Raw genomic sequence first — 19,596 nt, forward strand, 5'->3', positions numbered from 1 at the left:
TTTGAATCTCATGGCGATTAAATCATTTACGGCTTACATTACCCCCAACTACGGAAAAGAAAATTTTATTTTCCCATAGAAAAGGAAATTTTCGTTACTGATTTCCGGGAACTCAACGTTTACTTAATCTTATCTTGAACATTTAATAATGAAAACGCATAAAACATATGACACTCTAAACATCATGACAGAAGTAGAATAGAAAAATAGAAGAAAGAAAGTTAAAGTCTTGAAAACGGCAATAGAGAGAAAAACTTTTGCGCTTTTAGCGAACGTGTATTTTACCCAGGAGTCCCACATACTTTATGCTGCCTCATTTATTCGTCTCACATTCATTCATTTCTTCATCCATCCATCTGTATTATTCCCAGAAATGTCTGGGGGAATTGGAACTCTGTTCCTTATATTCACCGTATTCGACAACAGCCGGCTTATTCACTCCGCATATTTGCGAAAATTAAATTTGTGCACCTTACTATTAACGGTAGTTGGTTCAACTCCAAGTAAATTTGGAAACTCCAAACTTTCTTCAAATCTAGCTTAAAACGCACGCACGCATCTCTCTCATCCTTTCAACACAACTTATTCACACCTTCTTATATATTCATCTTGGCATTCAGTCCCATTTACACTTATCCCGCCTGACCTTATTGTTACTTGTCCTGTATATACACACCTTCCTGTCAAAATACCGTGATGGCTCTTTTACACGAAAGAAACAAAAGAAAAGGTTGGCAAACAAATAGCGAATTTCTTTAATCCACAGTGTGCGAGCAAAACTGCCGAGGAATAATAAAACGTCATCGCCATTTAAGACGCAAGTAAGAAAGAGATGCCAGATAATTGTTTACGAACTTAGCACGTGCGGTGGTGGGTTGAAGCTGACAAATTCTACAGTGCGCTTCGGGCAGCACGGCAGGTCAAAACTGGGTCAAAATCGAGCGAAAAAAGAAGGGTTTTGACAGCAGTTAGTGCGCTTCCAGGTCAAAACGAGGTGAGCTGGTGGAATAAAGAAATTCGCTGAAAGTGTTACCAATCTTTCCAAAACAAAAACAAAATTCTAGTTACGAACGGAATGTGGTCGAACTGTTATCTGCGTCGCCTGTGTTTTTAAAAAAATGTGGTTGGTTTCTAGTGCAGATTACCGTGAACCCAGTGAAATAAATTAAGAAAATCGTGCGTACACTAGTCTTCTTCCGCTTGTCACGGTACCTGTGAAATGTCGGTCTATGGTGACCCGGAAAATCTCCGAGGCCTACGACGGTTTATAAAAAAAACTGGAAGCTACGAAAAGGTTACGTTAGCGATGGCTATTGGAAGGCAACAAGGGAAGGCGAAAAAAAAATTGTGCTTTGGTAAATAGTGGCATTGAGTCTTCTCTAATCTATTCAGTTCTACGAGAAAAAAAAAGGTCTTGGTTTTTTTGCAATGCTGTTTGTAATTTGTGAAAGTTTCTTTTTTTCAGTATACGTTTGAGTTTGAAAGACGCAGATAAAATATGAAAAATAATAAACGTAATTCTTGGAATATGAGGACTAGATACGACAGATAATTATCAATACGGCAATAATGCTAACTATCGATCTCTGGGTGAGTTTTTTTTATTTATGTTCTTCCATTTTCTTTATAATTGCAACTCGTCGTCCATCGATAGGGCTTTTTTTTTTTGAATCGAACGACGGTATTGCTTTTTTTTTCAAAAAAGTGAGGAAAGACGTAGTGATTACTTCAGTTGAGTTTTTTAAATTATTAGGCCACCATGGAGTAGACTCGACTGGAGGTTTACATAGCTAGAAGTGTTTTTTCCTTAACCGGAAAAATTAGAAAAACGGTATCACTTTATTGTCGCGAAAAGATGATAAAAACGTACAGTTGTTTTGCCAGATCGTCTCGAAGAGACGTCCGTATTTTGTCATTCATGATTTGTCTATTTATATTTTAATTTTAAATGTACATAGCTAGGAAAACTTAAGAGATCAAGTTAGATTTTCGACTTAGAACTAAGTTTTACTTTAGCATACTACACAGGGATGCAAACTAAAAAACTGGGACGAAAATTGTCCCTTTTCAAATGCTTATAGGTCGGTGGGTTTCCAACCGATTTTATTCATTCTTGCAGCAATCGATTGGAAAATTATACACGCATCTGCCCAAATGCAGAAAAATGTTGTTTGAATCTACGAACTATTGCATTATTGAAAATTGTCAGGCCTTGTTGAAATAAAAATAACGTCCTCTGATTGGTCGCTTGCTTGCTGTGTGTGTATGATATGGTACCATGTGTGTATGTGTGTATGATATGGTATGATGTGTGTATGGTATAATGATATGGTATGATGTGTGAGTGTCTATGATATGGTATGATTTGTGTGTGTGGTTGTGTATGGTTTTTAACTCGGCACGATCTGCTAACTGCTGAATCCGGTTCACGAAATTCACAACCCTTCATTAGTAGACATTATAACTCATTACCTAAGTAAAAATATTGGTTTTATCAAAGTTTTATAGCGCTCAATACAGCCATAAAAGCGCTATAAAACTTTGATAAAATCAGTTGTGTTACTAGGGTAATGAAACACTCAATGCATTTGTAACTAGTGTACGTAGTTCTACGTCATTTATGCGGTCGTGTCTTGGATACAACCTCCTACTTTTTTAATGAAGGATGAGTGAAAAATTCCTAATCGCTTTGTCAACGACGTGTCCCATAGTTCGTACGTATTCGAGCCTACCTGTCGTTTAATTACTGCTTCGCTGTATTTAGGGGCAAGCTTCGCATTAAAGTTTGCTGATTTGTTCGATTGGAAAAAAATTTCTTTAAAACAGTCTCCCCCTCTGAAAAGTTTACCTTGCGGTTTGACCAGAGATTATAGTTTTCCGCGTAGCGGTTGTACGCTCGTTGCAGGTTAATTTTCACCACCTCGTAAAGGTTTTTCATGCTTTCCCCTAGTTCTTTTGGCTCGTCAGTTGCGTGGTTGTTACCATCTCTCAAGTGTTCATATTCTTCTCCCGAACTTATTATGTTTCTGCCGAAGTTTATGAAATATGGTGAGTAACCTGTAGAGTAGGGTGGGGCTTATTTTCAAAAATGTTCGCGGGACCTGTTTTCCCAGACAAAAAGACCTCCTTGGGGTTCAATAAGCAACATATAAAAAATTGGTTGAATTTCATTAAGGTCTAGAGGTGGCGCGAGGGCCTAAAGTTAAAATTTTAAACAAAAGCAATTTTAAAACAAAACATATGCCTATATAGGTTAACAGGTGATTTTGTGCGTCCGTTTTGCGTTAAATTCAACCGTTTTTGAGATTTTCGCAATTTCAGTGTACACTCTTGCAATCTCGGGGTAAGTGATTATAAGGAAATGCACAAGGTGCCTGTATAAGTTAACACGTCATGTTCTCGAATATATTCTCGCAATAGACATCATTGTTCCTCCGAAAAGAGTGCAAAAAAGAAAGAAAGAGAATGGAAAAGGGAAACTAAAAATTTAAGAAACAAGTAAATTTCAAGTTTGTGACGTTCCATATTTTCGCTTTTCCTATTTTTTTCCTTTTTCTTTTGCACTCTTTTCGGAGGAACAATGATGTCTATTGTAAGAATATATTCAAGAACATGGCGTGTTAACTTATACAGGCACATTGTGCATTTTCTAATAATCACATACACCGAGATTGCAAAAGTGTACCCTGAAATTGCGAATATCTCAAAAACGGTTGAATATTACGCAAAATGGACGAAATTTACGTCCTAAAGGGTCACCAAATCACCTGTTTACCTATATAGGCATACGTTTTGTTCTAAAATTGCTTTCGTTTAAAATTTGACCTTTAGGCCCTCTGCGCCACCTCTAGACCTTAATGAAATTCAACCAATTTTTTATATGTTGCTAATTGAACCCAAAGAAGGTCTTTTTGCCTGGGAAAACAGGTCCCGCGAACATTTTTGAAAATAAGCCCCACCCTACTGTAGAGTCATAAACACTATTTCTAATCGCGGAAGCAATTAATTGAATACCCTTATCCCTTATCTTTCTGTGTCTTCCCCTCTAATGAGCTTCGAATTGCTGTTACGATGACGCGATTCACTCGTTCAGTTGGATTTGGATTGGGTCTATAAGATGCCAAATTCCAAAGTTAGACATTATATTTCCCTAAAAATTGTTTGAAAGCGCGTGCAATGCACTGCGGACCGTTGTCCGAAATAAGAATGTTTGGGACCACGAATAAAAGGAAAACATTGTTTTCTAGGAATTTTATCGTGGCTGCTGTTGTCGCTTTTCTCATAACTTGTATTAAACAAAATTTTGAGAAGTTATCAGTGATAACAAGAGCATATACGTTCCCTGCTTTCGATCTGGGGTACGGCCCAATAAAATCGACCGATATCATTTCCCAAAGTCTGTGTCATACCTTTTCTTTCCCGCATGGCGGGTTTGGGTTGACATTGTCAATTTTCGACCGTTTGCAGGTGAAACAGTTTCGACAAAACCTGAGAATGTCTGAACTCATTCTTTGCCAATAATATTTTTGTTGAATCACGCTCAGTGTTTTTTCGAATCCCAACTGAGCTTGACTGTGGTTATTATGGATAATTTCGGCTCTTTCGTCTGCGGTTGGAATGTATTTCCACCTGAACGATGGGTCGTCGCATTTAGCTGCGTTTGTAATAAATTTATAGATTTTCTTCCCCACGATTTTGAAGTCTTTATACTTATGTGGAAACGTTTCTATATCGTTTCTCAACTGCTCATATGGTTTATCTGGGAGCTTGGTTTGAATCTGGTTAATAGATCGTGAAAAAGCATCAGCTGTCAGATTTTCTTTCCCCTTTTTATAAATGAAGTCTATATCCAAGTCTTGAATTTTCATTGCCCATCGCGCAATCCTTGGAGATCTACTTTTGATGGACATCGTTTTGAGAAACGTGAGACTCATTGCATCCGTCATAATCGTGAAATGTGTTCCCTCGATGAAAGGGCGGAAATGGTCTATCACCATAAGAAATCCCAGGCACTCTCTCTCTCTCTCTCTCTGTTGCGCTGTATCTCTTTTGTACTGAAGATAATTTTTTCGAGAAATATGCGATGCAACGTCGGTTACCGTGAATATTTTGTGTTAAGACCGCTCCAACTGGTAGGTGAGAGCTGTCGGTTTCGATCGTGAATTGTTCATTAAAGTTTGGGTTCGCGAGTATGGGTGGAGATGTCAAAGCTGATTTGAGCGCTAGTAAAGCTTGTTCGGCAGTCTCAGTCCATTGAAATTTCCCTTTCGACTTTTTAAGTAAGTCGGATATTGGTGAAACCACCTCGCTGTAATTTTGAATAAATTTTTGTTAAAAGCCAGCAAGACCGAGAAGTCTGCGAATGTCTTTTACACACTTTGGAGCAGGATAGTTCAGGATAGGTTGTATTTTAGCAGCATCAACCGAAATTTCGTCCTCGTTTAACACAAATCCGAGGTAGCGTACCGATTTCTGGCAAAATTTCGATTTCTCAACACTTATTGTGAAATTTGCTTTCTGCAAACGATCGGCTACGATCTGCAGAAGCTCAAAGTGTTCTTCCAAAGAGTTGGTTGTTATGATAATATCATTTAGATATTCCCATATTTTTGGGTTCAAATCGTATCCAATCACGTTAGCCAGGAATCTTGTGAGAGTCGCTCCGCTGTTTAATAACCCAAAAGGCATCGTTTTATATCTAAACAGCCCCTTAGCCGTTCGGAAGGCTGTGAGGTTTCGGGATTCAGGATGTAATAACACTTGATGGTATGCATCTTTCAAGTCAATGGTAGTGAAGTATTTCGCATTCTCAATACGGTGCAAAATTTGTGTCATGTTGGGAAACGGGTACTCATCACGTTTGGTGAATGAATTCCCCTTTCTTCACAGGAAGTAATGGGTTTGAAAAATCACTTTCGCATTCTTCTATTAGGTCTGATGATTTTAGCCGTTCTATTTCCTTGTCCACCTCTTTTTCGATTTTTGGAGGCTGGGGGTAGATTGGCACTTTTTTATGTTTCATTTCATTGATGTTTTGTGTTAAAACAATTCTGCGCTGCATCAATTGAGTTCGTCCTATTTTTCCATTCACTGTTCGCGGAAACTTCGTTATAATTTCAAATAATTTTTGTTTCTCAGATTCTGATAGTGCATGTTCAGTTATGATTTCTTCTTTCGATAAATCATGGTCGGGAATTTCGATTGAAGGGAAGTCAAGGCTTTCGTCTTTACATATCGGTTCCTCGGGTCCGCGAAAGGACTGGTCTAGTTGTATTGTACAACAAATATTATTCAGCTGGTATTCGGTTACATGAGACACCAAGTTCTCTAGATTTTTGACGGCGCCGCGATGTAAATAAGGGGTATCTTCAATGGTGTGCTTAAGGTCAAAGGCCTTTCAGAAATCTGTGCCGAGAATTAGTTCTTTAGCGATTTCAGGAATCACTGCTGTTGGGACAACTTTTGTTTTACCGTTGAAAGTATAAAGAATATAGGCGAACCCTACACAGGTAAGTGGGTGTCCGTTAGCTGCATGCACTTTAACTCTACTTTGATTTATTTTCAGGTTTAACTGATTCAAAAGACCGACAGTGTTTATCACTGTTATGCTAGCACCCGAGTCAAGAAGACCGTGTAATTTTTTCTCAGTATTTCTACCGTTAAATGAGGACAACTTGCTGGACTAGTATTTATTTGAAAGATGCGGTCAAAATAATTGTTTTTCTGGGACGGCGGCAGGCGTTTCTGGGCCGCCCCTAAGTTTAGTTTTTTTGAGTACTCGAACGCGGAAGATGCTTATTCGGACACGTCCTAACCGTGTATGACGATTCACCGCAAACGTAGCAAAAGATGGAACGCGGTTCTGGACATTTATGGTACCAGTGTCCATGTTTCCTGCAATTCCAGCACAAGTTTGTTGTAGGTTCTTTGCAATTTTTATTCGGTGAGTCTTGTTTATTGAATTTTCTATTTTCCGTTTGTATAATTCTTGGTTCTGAAGAGTGCATTTACTTCCTCATCAGAACTATGTTCTAGGTCTTCATTTGTTGTACTATTTAGTTGATTGACTGTATTGGGTCTCTGATTAACCGGAGCGAATGAGCTCAGTTCGAGACTATCGAAATTGTAACAATATTCCGTTAGTTGATTAACCGAATAAACCGGAGTAAAGGACAGTCTCCTTTTGTATGACAATTTCATATTTTCAAAAATTAGCTGTAGTTTCTGTTGATCATCTATTTGATAGGACAAGCTTCGGAACAGTCTTTCCATATCAGACAGATATATGCTAAATCGTTCATTTCCTTTTTGCTTTCGTTCTTTAATAGCATCTTCGACTGATTTGTCTTAATTAGGGTGTTCGTAGTTTAGTCTAAGATAATAGAGAAGATGGTTCCAAGTTTGGAATTTTTCCCAATACGTGAAAAAGCACTTTCTAGCTTCTCCTGTGAAAAAAGATACGATTGCTGAAGAAGTTGGTCGTCTGAGACCTGATTTGCCTAGCCAATATAGTGACTTGTCTAATGAAATCTGCTACTGATAGCGACCGATGACTTTGCTCGCCACTAAATTGGATTTGCCATTTTTCCATTTTGGTTTTAAGATAACCTTCGTTATAATTGCGATTAACATTTATATTCTGATGGAAATTTGATGCATTCAACGTGTTTCGTGAGTAACTATTCAGAAGAGGAAAACTCTGTCTCGCTCTCGCGTTTCCTACCGATTTATTTCTATTTGGCTGGGGAATTGGTGCTTCGGGCCACGATGCCTGATTGTTTATCGGGGAACGACGCACAGTGCGTTGACCCACAGACAAAAGTCGAAAATTTGATGATATTTTTCGTCATTTTAAACTATGTTTTTATGTGAGTGCAACCTTCTACCATCGAATGAGTGTATTTGTGCAAGTTTCTGACGTCTCTGACACGCGTAGTAAGTGGAAACAGAAACAAAGGTTAGCGAGTGAACAAGCACGTGTTTCAAAAGACTGAAATTGGCGCATGACGCTTTCTCTCTGATACACAAAAACTAAGTGACTTCTAATCGAAACTTGGCATGGATTACATGAAAAATATTTGTATAATTCATTTATAAACAATTCAGACTGATTGTTATTGCGAAACATCGTGAATCAGCTGGTAAACATAAAGTTATTCAAAAAAAAAAACTGGAAAACATCAAAATTTTCAAACAAGTCGTGGAAAAATCTACTAAATTTTACCAATCTGAGATTTATGTTGAAAGTTACTATGAAAGGCAAAGAAACAATAGACATCAACTCCAACTGCTAATTTGTGCGAATTTTTGACTTTTTTGCATTTTTGTAGGTCAACTTGCGCGCCAGACATACAAAACCTTATTTGAGAAGTGGCATTAGCAATCAATTGGCAGTAAAAATGATGCAGTTTTCTCGACAAAACGGTGGAAATATTTGGATTGGAAGATGCTTCTAAGGCCAGTAGCCGCAAGGTTACAGAGTCCGCTTTGTCAAGCGTATGGTCGTGGGTTCGAATCTTAGTAGAATCAGGCCATTCGATGTCAAAAAGAACTTTAAGTATGGGTTTATTCTCAAGCTCCCCACTAGTTACCCTTCCTTTACGCTGAAATCTACAATACCTTTGCGTGACTTCCTTTTAACAAAAATAAGTGCCTCTTATCGATAAAACTGGCCAGAAGGACGCACGACGAAACTTCTCCAGGGAATTATAATTGGTGATATTTGGCAAGAGGAACGAGGCTTGGTATAGGAGAAACAGTAAGCGTGTAGAAGGAAGAGTATCACATTACACACAAGCACTGATAAAAATTAATAATAAGCATGCCACTTCTCAATAGCGGTATTGCTAATAATAGAAGTGCGGGATACAGCAGACACCCGGGTATATCTCACAATAGATCAACGATTCTGGTCGCAGTGAGGAAGTCCATACAGAAAAAAATCGATCGAATCAACACAATGATAATATTATCAAACTATATCACACATTTAAATTTGTCACTAGTACCATAATTGGTTCACTTACCCTAGGAGATAAGTCAAGTTTTGGTCTTTTGTATAGTATTTTTCATAAAAAAGTCGTTTGAATAGAAATTGTGCTGAAATAAAGCCTTAAACGAAGGATTTTGACTTTTGTCCAAGCTTTCCATATGTTCAACGCACTGTGCGACGCGGTGAAAGTGTCGGGGTTCCCATTTGGTCCATTTCATTAAGGTAATCTGAAATTGATCGTCTAATTACTTCCCTGATATATGTTCTCAGATCTGAAGCGGATTCTTCGCAATTACGGTTTGCGTCTTGGGAACTTTGTTGCTGAGCTTGCGCAGCTCCTGATGTTTACCGCGTGATTTCGTATAAACCGGTTTGATGTCATATTCGCGAAACTACTAGAATCTGCGTTCCATTCCGCGTTTTCGGAACCCGTTTGGTTACCTCTCGACTCTAATTCATTCTGTTGCGGTGTTGTTTCTGTACGATTTACCGATTCGATAGCATTCGATTCTCGCGACGCGGCTGAGTTGATCTCTAGTGACCGGATACCTGTAGTACTCGGGGGGATGTTTTCGGGATAATACCACCCTAGAAGTCCCTAGAACTTTTTCTAAAAGCTCTTTCTTCATTTCGAGGTCCGCGACCTTTGCCCGAAGGATACGGTTTTTCAAGTGTATCAGTCTAGATCGGTACTTAGGGTTATGGCGCAAAGTAAGTGCTGCTCCATTTTTAGTGAGTTTCGTTTTAATGATCGTCTTCTCGCTTTCGATTGTCAAATCAGTCATATAGCATGGTAGTTCTACTCTGTCTTGTTTCAACCAATAGCGCAACGCTCTTTTCATGTGCTCTATTGGCATCCCTTGCTCAACCGTTTCTCCTCTTAAGGAGAGCTCGTAAATCAGCTCGTCCTTCTCCAAATCATCTGCCATGTAATCATACATTTTTAAATTTTTAAATTGATCATAATTAACGAATATGGTAGGTTGAAATTGTTAATATACAAATTATAGAATGTTAGTACTAGCAAAGAATATTGAAACAAACTTAAAATAGATCTTTAGGTTTTTAATAAAGAATAAGAAATCATTAGAAAAAAGTTTAATGTGTCTTATGCTATACTAAAGTTAATTAAATTATACAAATTCTTACTACCTACAAATCGGAAAATACTCTACTTATGCAAAAAAGGAAATTATTCTAGAAAATATTAACAAAATTCAAATCAAACGTTATCGCTCTCAATCCTGTAGTTGGGTGCCAAAATGTAACAGTAAAGCGGCGCCAGACGGGATCACCAGCTTTACTGTACTAGCACAAAACGATTTGCCAGTCGCTCAGGATCGCCTCAAAGTGCCGAAACCTGTCGGACCGCGATTACCCACTGGTAATTATCGCTCTGCCCGCAAAAGATTGGCTCTCCTCCTACGGTTACCCTTCGAAAACTCCCCCGCTTAAGCGCCAGTAATGACAAATGTCTGTACTGCGGGCAGGGGCGACTCGTCCATAGGTGCAACCTGTGCATTGCACATGGGGACATCAAGCAAAAACCAAATTACAAATTCATATTTTTATTGAACGTTCACTGGTATTCTTGCACTTTATACACAACCCTATTTTATTTTGAATGAATTAAGTGTAACAATACCAAAAATTGAAGCATCTGTGAGACGAGATGACGGTTTCCGTACATCTCCAAAGCGACAGGTTCAATTTCATCCAGCGTACCGATGCACTCATACATTGTAGCATCTGAGACGACGGTTTCCGTACATCATCAAAGCGACAAGTTCAATTCTATTCAGCGTACCGATGCACTCAAACATCTATAGATTGTAGCATCTGTGAGACGGGACGACGGTTCTCGTACACCTTCGAAGCGACAGGTTCAATTTCATCTAGCGTACCGATGCACTCATACATTCTGGCATCAAAGACGACGGTTTCCGTTCATCACCAAAGCGACATGTTCAATTCCATTCAGCGTACCGATGCACTCATACATCCATAGATTGTAGCATCTGTGAGACGGGACGACGGTTCTCGTACACCTCCGAAGCGACAGGTTCAATTTCATCCAGCGTACCGATGCACTTATACATTCTGGCATCAAAGACGACGGTTTCCGTTCATCACCAAAGCGACATGTTCAATTCCATTCAGCGTACCGATGCACTCATACATCCATAGATTGTAGCATCTGTGAGACAAGACGAAGGTTCTCGTACATCACCGAAGCGACAAGTTCAATTTCATCCAGCGTACGTACCGACTCGCTCATACATACACAATTATGAGCAGCATGTCACGTATGCTTTCACATGGGCGTTGCGTTGGAAGGTTTTTTGACATTCAAAGCAACAATGTTTTCGTTGCATGACCATTTACCACATTGCACGGGAGTTTCTCGTATAGATAGAAATACACTGCTCGGTTTTTAGTGTGTGAGTGACTTTTTTTCAACGAAAATTATTATCAATGTGCGAAAAACCAGTTGCACCGTTTTTCTTGTGAATGAGTGGAAGAAGAGTTTGCTTTACATATGGCATCGAATATACGAAAAGAATGTGCTGTGTAAAATATTCTTTCTCGTCCTTTTTCTGTGCTCTCCATAGAGGAAAAGTTGCTCGTAGTGAAAATGGAAACTCCTCAGCCTGACATGAAAAACCTTAAATCAGTTTACATGAAATCAAAAAAATCAATGACGAGAAATTTCAACCAATCGGCCTATAGCAGCCACAAGTGGCTTTGTGGATCAGAAAAGTTGAATAAGCTATACTGTTGGCCGTGTTTGTTATTCCAGCGTCATCAGGATCGTGGTGTATGGTCAAAAGTAGGATTTATCGACCTGAATCATCTAACAGCTGCTATGAAAGTTCATTCTTCGTCAAAAGACCACATTGATAACGCCATGTCTCATAAAACGTTTGGACGGATCAGAATCGATGAATCTCTGGACCACACGCGTGAAGTTGCCAAAACGAATCACAATGCCCGAGTAGCTAAGAATAGAAAAGGGATGACAACGCTCATTGAAATCGTTTGTTATTTGGGCATTCATGGGCTGAGTTTCCGTGGGCACGATGAATCAAAATATTCTAATAACAGGGGCAACTATAAAGACCTGTGCTCATTCGTAGCACGGCGTGACAGTGGTTTTGCAGAGTTTCTGCACCAATCAAACGTCTTTACGGGAACATCGTCTGTAATTCAGAACGATATAATCGAAAGTATCGGAAAGTTTGTCCTGCAAGAAATTGCCAAAGAGGTAAATGAAGCTCCCTACGCTGCAGTTTTGATGGATGAAACGACTGATGCAGGACGGTTAGCCCAGCTCTCCTGTGCTCTACGTTACGTTCAAAAAGACGGTACGTATGAAACATTTTGGTCTATTAGATGACCTTGAGTCTTTATTCGTTATTTTTATGCTATATTTTGCGTGTATTGAAACAATTAGGTATGCCGGTCGAACGGTTTGTTCGTCTCTGTGATGTTAGTAGCAACAAAACAGCCACCGCACTTGCGGCTCAAGTGGACTCGATTGCTTCGGATTTTGGTTTGAATGGTGACAAAATAATCGCTCAAAGTTACGACGGCGCGATGGTAATGTCAGGCGAAATTGGAGGAACACAAGCTTTGGTGAAAAAGAACTTTCCTAAAGCTGAGTTCATACACTGCCGAGCTCATATCCTCAATCTCGTGTTACTCCATTCCTGTTCTGAGGAAAAACGTACCTCCAAATTTTTCAGAACGCTATCATCTCTTGCAGGATTTTTTTCCCAATCAACAAAACGGAACGAAGCATTGAGAAAGCATATCAATTCAAAAATTCCTAACGTTTGTCGTACAAAATGGTCATACAATTCTCGTTTAATCAACGTGGTTAACGACAACTACACTGGCATTGTGACCTGCATTGGAGATTTATATCTGGGAGATTCAGATTGGGATGGGGATACATGTTTTACTGCCCGTGGTTTACATGGATTTCTATTGGAGTTTCAAACAATCTTTCTGCTAAAGGTTTTTGCTGCAATCTTCACTGTTACTGACGTGCTATACAGTGTGTTGCAGCACAAAGATTTGGATGCTATAGAATGCAATACAAATGTTCAATCTTGTCGCACTGAGATTGAAAAGTTGAAATCTATGGGGCTTGTGTTGAGCTTCACGGAGGTGATGACAGTTTGCGCAAAAATCCAAAATCCTCCTACCAGACATTACATGATGCGATATTGGACAGGGTGCTAAAAGAGTTGGACCATAGATTTCGTTCGCTAGAATCCATCAAATATGTTGGACTACTGAACAGCTCAAAGTTTGGACAGTATAGTGAATGTTTTCCCAAGCAACTATTCGATTCACTCGTAACATCATTCGGCCAGTCTTATGATATAGCAAAACTAAGCAACGAGTTGAAAGTTTTTTATTCTAAGGTCGTTTTTAGGAACAAGTCGGTCAAAGAAATGGCATTGATGATAGTAGAAAATGGACTGGAAGATGTGTTTTCCGAAATATTGAAGCTGGCAATTTTGATTCTCACATTACCAAGTACGACGGCCACCGTAGAACGACCTTTCTCCGTACTGCGTAGAATTAAAGATTATACGAGATCAACGATTGGAGAAGATCGCTTGTTCTATCAAATGTAAATGACGTTAGAAAAAGATTTTCTAATGAAGTTATAGCAGAAGCCAAGTTTTTATGAAAACGTTATTGATTTGTTTGCTGAAAAGGTTGGACGTAGAATCCCTTTGTTTTATAAATAATTTTTGTTTGAAGCTTTATGAGCGATTTATAATAAATGAAGTAGTGTAATGACTAATTAAATATTGTTTTATTTTTAAGTAGTACCATGAATGCGATTACTTACTTGAACTTAATTTTTAAAAAGCAAATTCAGATTTTGTAGTAGAACAGGTAGGTTTCGAAGCCACGAGTCGCCCCTGACTGCGGGGAAGCGTGTTTTGTACTGGCCCGGCTAATGCTCTCAGGGCAGGTCAGGTAAAGCAACTAACTAACTGTCAAAGCGAAAATCTACAGGACGGTAACAATAGCGGAACGGTAGGCTTTCTTACTGGTAAAGCAACACAGTAGTACAGTGCGTACTTATTTATTTCTGGCTCCCCTACTTTATCGACCCTGTACAACTTTATCGCGCATGCGGTATTTTTTAATCTAACCTGTTTGCTGGTTTCTTGCTGGGTCCAACGACGACGAGGATGGTCGCTTAGCTACCACTTGGTCGTCACCAAGGAGCTGCCTAGCGGGAAAATTAATGTTGACGGTTGTTGGTGATGGGCAGCTTGAGGGCGCCAGGCGTTAAACTTCGCCGACGGACACTGGGGAGGCCTCCTGTCGACTCCCTGATATTCCGAGCGGGAAATAAAAAAACCTTCGCCTGAAGGTTTCTTCAGGCGAGCGACATCAACTATAACGTTGTACTATTTCTTCGGCGATGCACAAACAGTTTTACCTTTTAGTTTACGATTGCTCCTAGCACTAATATAAGTTTTATTCACAGCCTCACGTGGCCAGCAGCCTATTAAAATTATTTATTTTATTATTTTCATAATTTAATTTTCCCTCTAACTCACTCTTTCTTCTCTTAATTTTTTTCATAACTTTCTTCCGCTTGGGTATTATTTTCTTTCGTTTATAATTTTGGTATAACTTCTTCCGTTTGAGCACGTTGCGTCATTTCAAAACTTTCTGAAGACTCTTAGCTTAACTTCGAAAGTCTCGGCCGCCTTTGAGGTTCACCAGTAATAGACCGATGCTCAGCTATCGCTAACTACTCGGAGCCAGAGTTTTGGCTCCCGCGGCACGAAGAAACGCTTTACGTGTCTTGCTCTGATTGGTCGATCAATATGGAGAAAAACGAAAGCTCATATTGATTTGCTATATCGACGTTTATTTTAGGCTTTCGAGAAGTAGCCTGGCTTCGAACCCCGTCTACGGAAGCTTTAATTGTGAGTGGTATAAATATGCAATTCGATTTGGATTGCCGTACTTTGAAACTCATGGCGATGAAATCATTTACGGCTTACAATTTGACTACCACTTTTAGATACTAGCGCAGTACCATTAATGCTCATACATATTCGACATTTTTTTCGCTTTGTGAAATATACTAAAATCATGCCAAACCGTATATATATATATACAGGGTCGGACTCAATTATCCGGAGACTCGATTATCCGGAATTCGATTATCCAGAACTTTAGACTCGATTATCCGAAATTTTATTTTTTTTGGTGTCCGTTTTTTTTTTCCGAAACATTGCCTTTACCATCCCTTCTGGCATATTTATTACCATTTAAGTCACTTCCGGCATGTTTGGGACATGTTCGAATTGATTGAAAATAATCAATGTCCAATTTATTTAGTTTCTTAAGACTTTACGCGAAAATCTTAAGAAGCATATATATATATATATATATATATATATATATATATATATATATATATATATATATATATATATATATATATATATATATATATATATATATATATATATATATATATATATATATATATATATATATATAAATATATATATATATATATATATATATATATATATATATATATATATATATATATATATATATAAATATATATATATATATATATATATATATATATATATATATATATATATATATATATATATATATATATATATATATATATATATATATATATATATATATATATATAAATATATATATATATATATATATATATATATATATATATATATATATATATATATATATATATATATATATATATATATATACAAATATATATACAATATATATACAAATATATATAAATATATATATATATATATATATATATATATATAATATATATATATATATATATATATATATATATAAATATATATTTATATATATATATATATATATATATATATATATATATATATATATATATATATATATATATATACAAATATATATAAATATATATATATATATATATATATATATATATATATATATATATATATATATATATATATATATATATATATATATATATATATATATATATATATATATATATATATAGCACACCAACGGCCTCCAAGTCCGCCGAAAAGTCTGCCGAAGTGGCAGCTACGGGAAACCCTTGGGTTACCGTGGGAGGAAGGAAGCGCAAAAAAGACAGCAAGCGCAACGACGAGAAGGCGACAAATCGTCCAAAAACGGGAAAGAAGGCGCGAAGCAGGGGCGACGCCCTCATACTCAAGACGGAGGGGTCCAAGTATTCCGAAGTCTCGAAGAAAATGAGAGGCGAAACCCAGCTCAAGGATCTGGGAGCGGATGTGCTGACCATCCGTCGTTCTCGCACCGGCGAGATGATCCTTGAGCTCCGTAAGGATGCTAAAAACAAGGGCGCTGCCTACAAGACGGTAGCCGAGCAGGTCCTCGGGAAAGATGTGCAAATTCGGGCACTCACCTCAGAGGTGACTCTCCAGCTCAAAAACCTGGATGAAATCACCGAGAGGTGCGATATTGCACAGGCCCTCAAGGAGAAGTGCGGAGTGGAAGTAGCCACTGAGGTAATTCGCCTCAGAAAGGGTCCAGCGGGGACCCAGGTGGCCACTTTCCGGCTTGCATCGGCCGATGCAACTCTGGCCCTGAAGACAGCCAAACTTAAGGTTGGCTGGTCAGTATGTCCCCTGAGCATACTCCAGCAGCCGGACGTTTGCTTCAGGTGTTTCGAGGGAGGACACAAGTCCTGGACCTGCAAGGGGCCCGATAGGAGCCAGTTATGTAGGCGTTGTGGTGGTGCTGGCCATAAAGCTAAAGACTGCGGGGAGCCTCCCAAGTGCTTGGTATGTACTGGAAAACGGGACGCCAAGCACTTTATGGGATGCCCACGGTGCCCAGCCGGTAAGGCGGCCACGAAACCACGGGCGTGAGGGTGACACAATTGAACCTGAACCATTGCTATGCGGCACAGCAGCTGCTATACCAAGCAGCGTCTGAGTCGCGGTCGGACATCGCAATCGTATCGGACCCCTACTGCATTCCTCCCGGAAACGGTAATTGGGTTGCAGATAAGTCCAGTACGGCGGCCATATGCACGACCAGCAAGTTCCCGGTTCAGGAGGTTGTGTCAACCTCAAATGAAGGATACGCGGTTGCCAAGGTGGACGGAGTGTTCTACTGCAGTTGTTATGCTCCGCCGCGTTGGTCTATCGAAAGGTTCACCCAGATGGTCGATCTGTTATCTATGGAGCTGACGGGACTAACACCCTTAGTAGTGGCGGGCGACTTCAACGCTTGGGCTGTTGAGTGGGGAAGCCGCCGCACGAACCGGAGGGGTCAGATCTTGTTGGAAGCTTTGGCAAAGCTCAACCTAGATCTGGCCAACGTTGGAACCAAGTGTACATTCAGCAGAAATGGTGCGGAGTCGATCATCGACGTGACGTTCTCCAGCCCAGGACTGATCGTGAACTGGAGGGTAGACGATGGCTAGACCTATAGTGACCACCAGTCGGTCTGCTATAGCGTAGTCCAGAACGTGAGGCGGCAGGCGACGGGTAGAGCCAATACTCCGACCGTCCGCGGGTGGAAGACATCGCATTTCGATGCCGAGGTATTTGCAGAAGCAATGAGAAGAGAGCGCGAGGGGGGCAGTTGGCTCCGCCCGAGTGCTGACCAATTAGTTGCCACATTATCGCGGGCGTGCGACGCCACCATGCCTAGGACCCGCCAACCTAGGAATGGTAAGTCACCGGTATACTGGTGGACCGACGCGATAGCGGACCTCCGTAGCGCGTGACTCCGTGCAAGACGGATGTTGCAACGTGCACGTACCGATGCACAGAGGGTAGAGCGCCGTGTAGTATTCGGATCTGCAAGATCGGCGCTTAAAAGTGCGATAAAGGCGAGCAAAAGGGCCTGCTTCGATAGGCTATGCGCGAGTGCCAATACGAATCCGTGGGGCAACGCCTACAGAGTCGTAATGGCGAAGACCAAAGGCGTGTTGGCGCCTGCAGAGCGATCACCAGCGATGCTGGAGCGCATCATCGAGGGACTCTTTCCACGACACGAGCCAAATCCTTGGCCTCCGGTTGCTGAGTCTCACGTCCGACGTTCCAGTATCTCAGACACAGACCAGGGATGGTCGGCCAACCTGCCGGGCATCCAATCCGTGAGAGACGGCAGCCGTGCAGAGGTTGTGGAGGAGGTAAGGGTTACGAATGAGGAACTCATCGTGATCGCCAACTCCCTAAAGGTGAGCAAGGCACCAGGACCGGATGGAATCCCGAACTTGGCCATCAGGACGGCCATGAAAGTGGCCCCTGATCTATTTCGAGCAGTCATGCAGAAGTGCCTGGATGACTGCCTCTTTCCGGACAGGTGGAAGCGACAGAGATTGGTGCTGTTGCCGAAGGCTGGGAAACCGCCAGGGAACCCATCGGCATACAGACCTATCTGTCTGCTGGACACTACGGGCAAGGTGCTTGAGAGGATTATCCTCAACAGACTGGTGAAGTACACAGAGGGTGTAAACGGTCTGGCAAGTAACCAGTTCGGCTTCCGGAAAGGTAGATCCACGCTGGATGCTATTCTCTCTGTCACCAAGACGGCAGAGGTAGCACTCCAGCGTAAGAGTTGGGGCATTCGCTATTGCGCAATCGTCACGCTTGACGTGAAGAATGCATTCAATAGCGCCAGTTGGGACTCCATAGCGCTCGCGCTTAGGAGCATCCACGTACCGGTGTCGCTGTACAAGATTTTGGAAAATTATTTCCAGAATCGGGTACTAGTTTACAACACGGAGGAGGGTCAGAAGTGCGTCCCAATCACCGCAGGGGTACCGCAAGGTTCCATCCTGGGCCCGGTGTTGTGGAATGTCATGTATGACGGGGTGTTGAAACTAAAGTTCCCTGTAGGGGTTGTGATCGTCGGTTTCGCAGACGACATCACGCTAGAGGTCTACGGCGAGTCGATCGAAGAGGTCGAGTTGACGGCCGCGCACTGCATACGCAAGGTCGAAGACTGGATGCACTCTAGGAAACTGGAGTTAGCGCACCATAAAACGGAGGTTACGGTTGTGAACAACCGCAAATTAGAGCAACAGGCGGTGGTCAGAGTCGGTGACTGCACCATTACCTCAAGGCGTTCCTTGAAGCTCTTGGGGGTTATGGTTGACGATAAGCTCACATTTAAGAGTCACGTCGACTATGCCTGTAAGAGGGCTTCAACGGCCGCTGCAGGACTATCTCGAATGATGTCCAATAGCTCAGCGGTATATGGCAGCAAGCGTAAACTTCTTGCCAGCGTGGTTTCGTCCATACTTAGGTATGGTGGGCCAGCGTGGTCCAAAGCGTTAGGTACCAACAGTCATCGTCGAAAACTGGAAAGTACCTACAGGCTCATGTGCCTGAGGGTTGTGAGCGCGTACCGTACAGTGTCATACGACGCAATCTGCGTCCTGTCCGGCATGATGCCTATCAGCATAGCCATTAAGGAGGACGTAGAATGCTTCGATCAACGTGACAAAAGGGGTATACGAGGCACCAGAAGGTCATTCTCGATGATCAGATGGCAGC

Source organism: Wyeomyia smithii, chromosome 2 (assembly GCF_029784165.1).
Source record: "Wyeomyia smithii strain HCP4-BCI-WySm-NY-G18 chromosome 2, ASM2978416v1, whole genome shotgun sequence".
NCBI lineage: Eukaryota > Metazoa > Arthropoda > Insecta > Diptera > Culicidae > Wyeomyia > Wyeomyia smithii.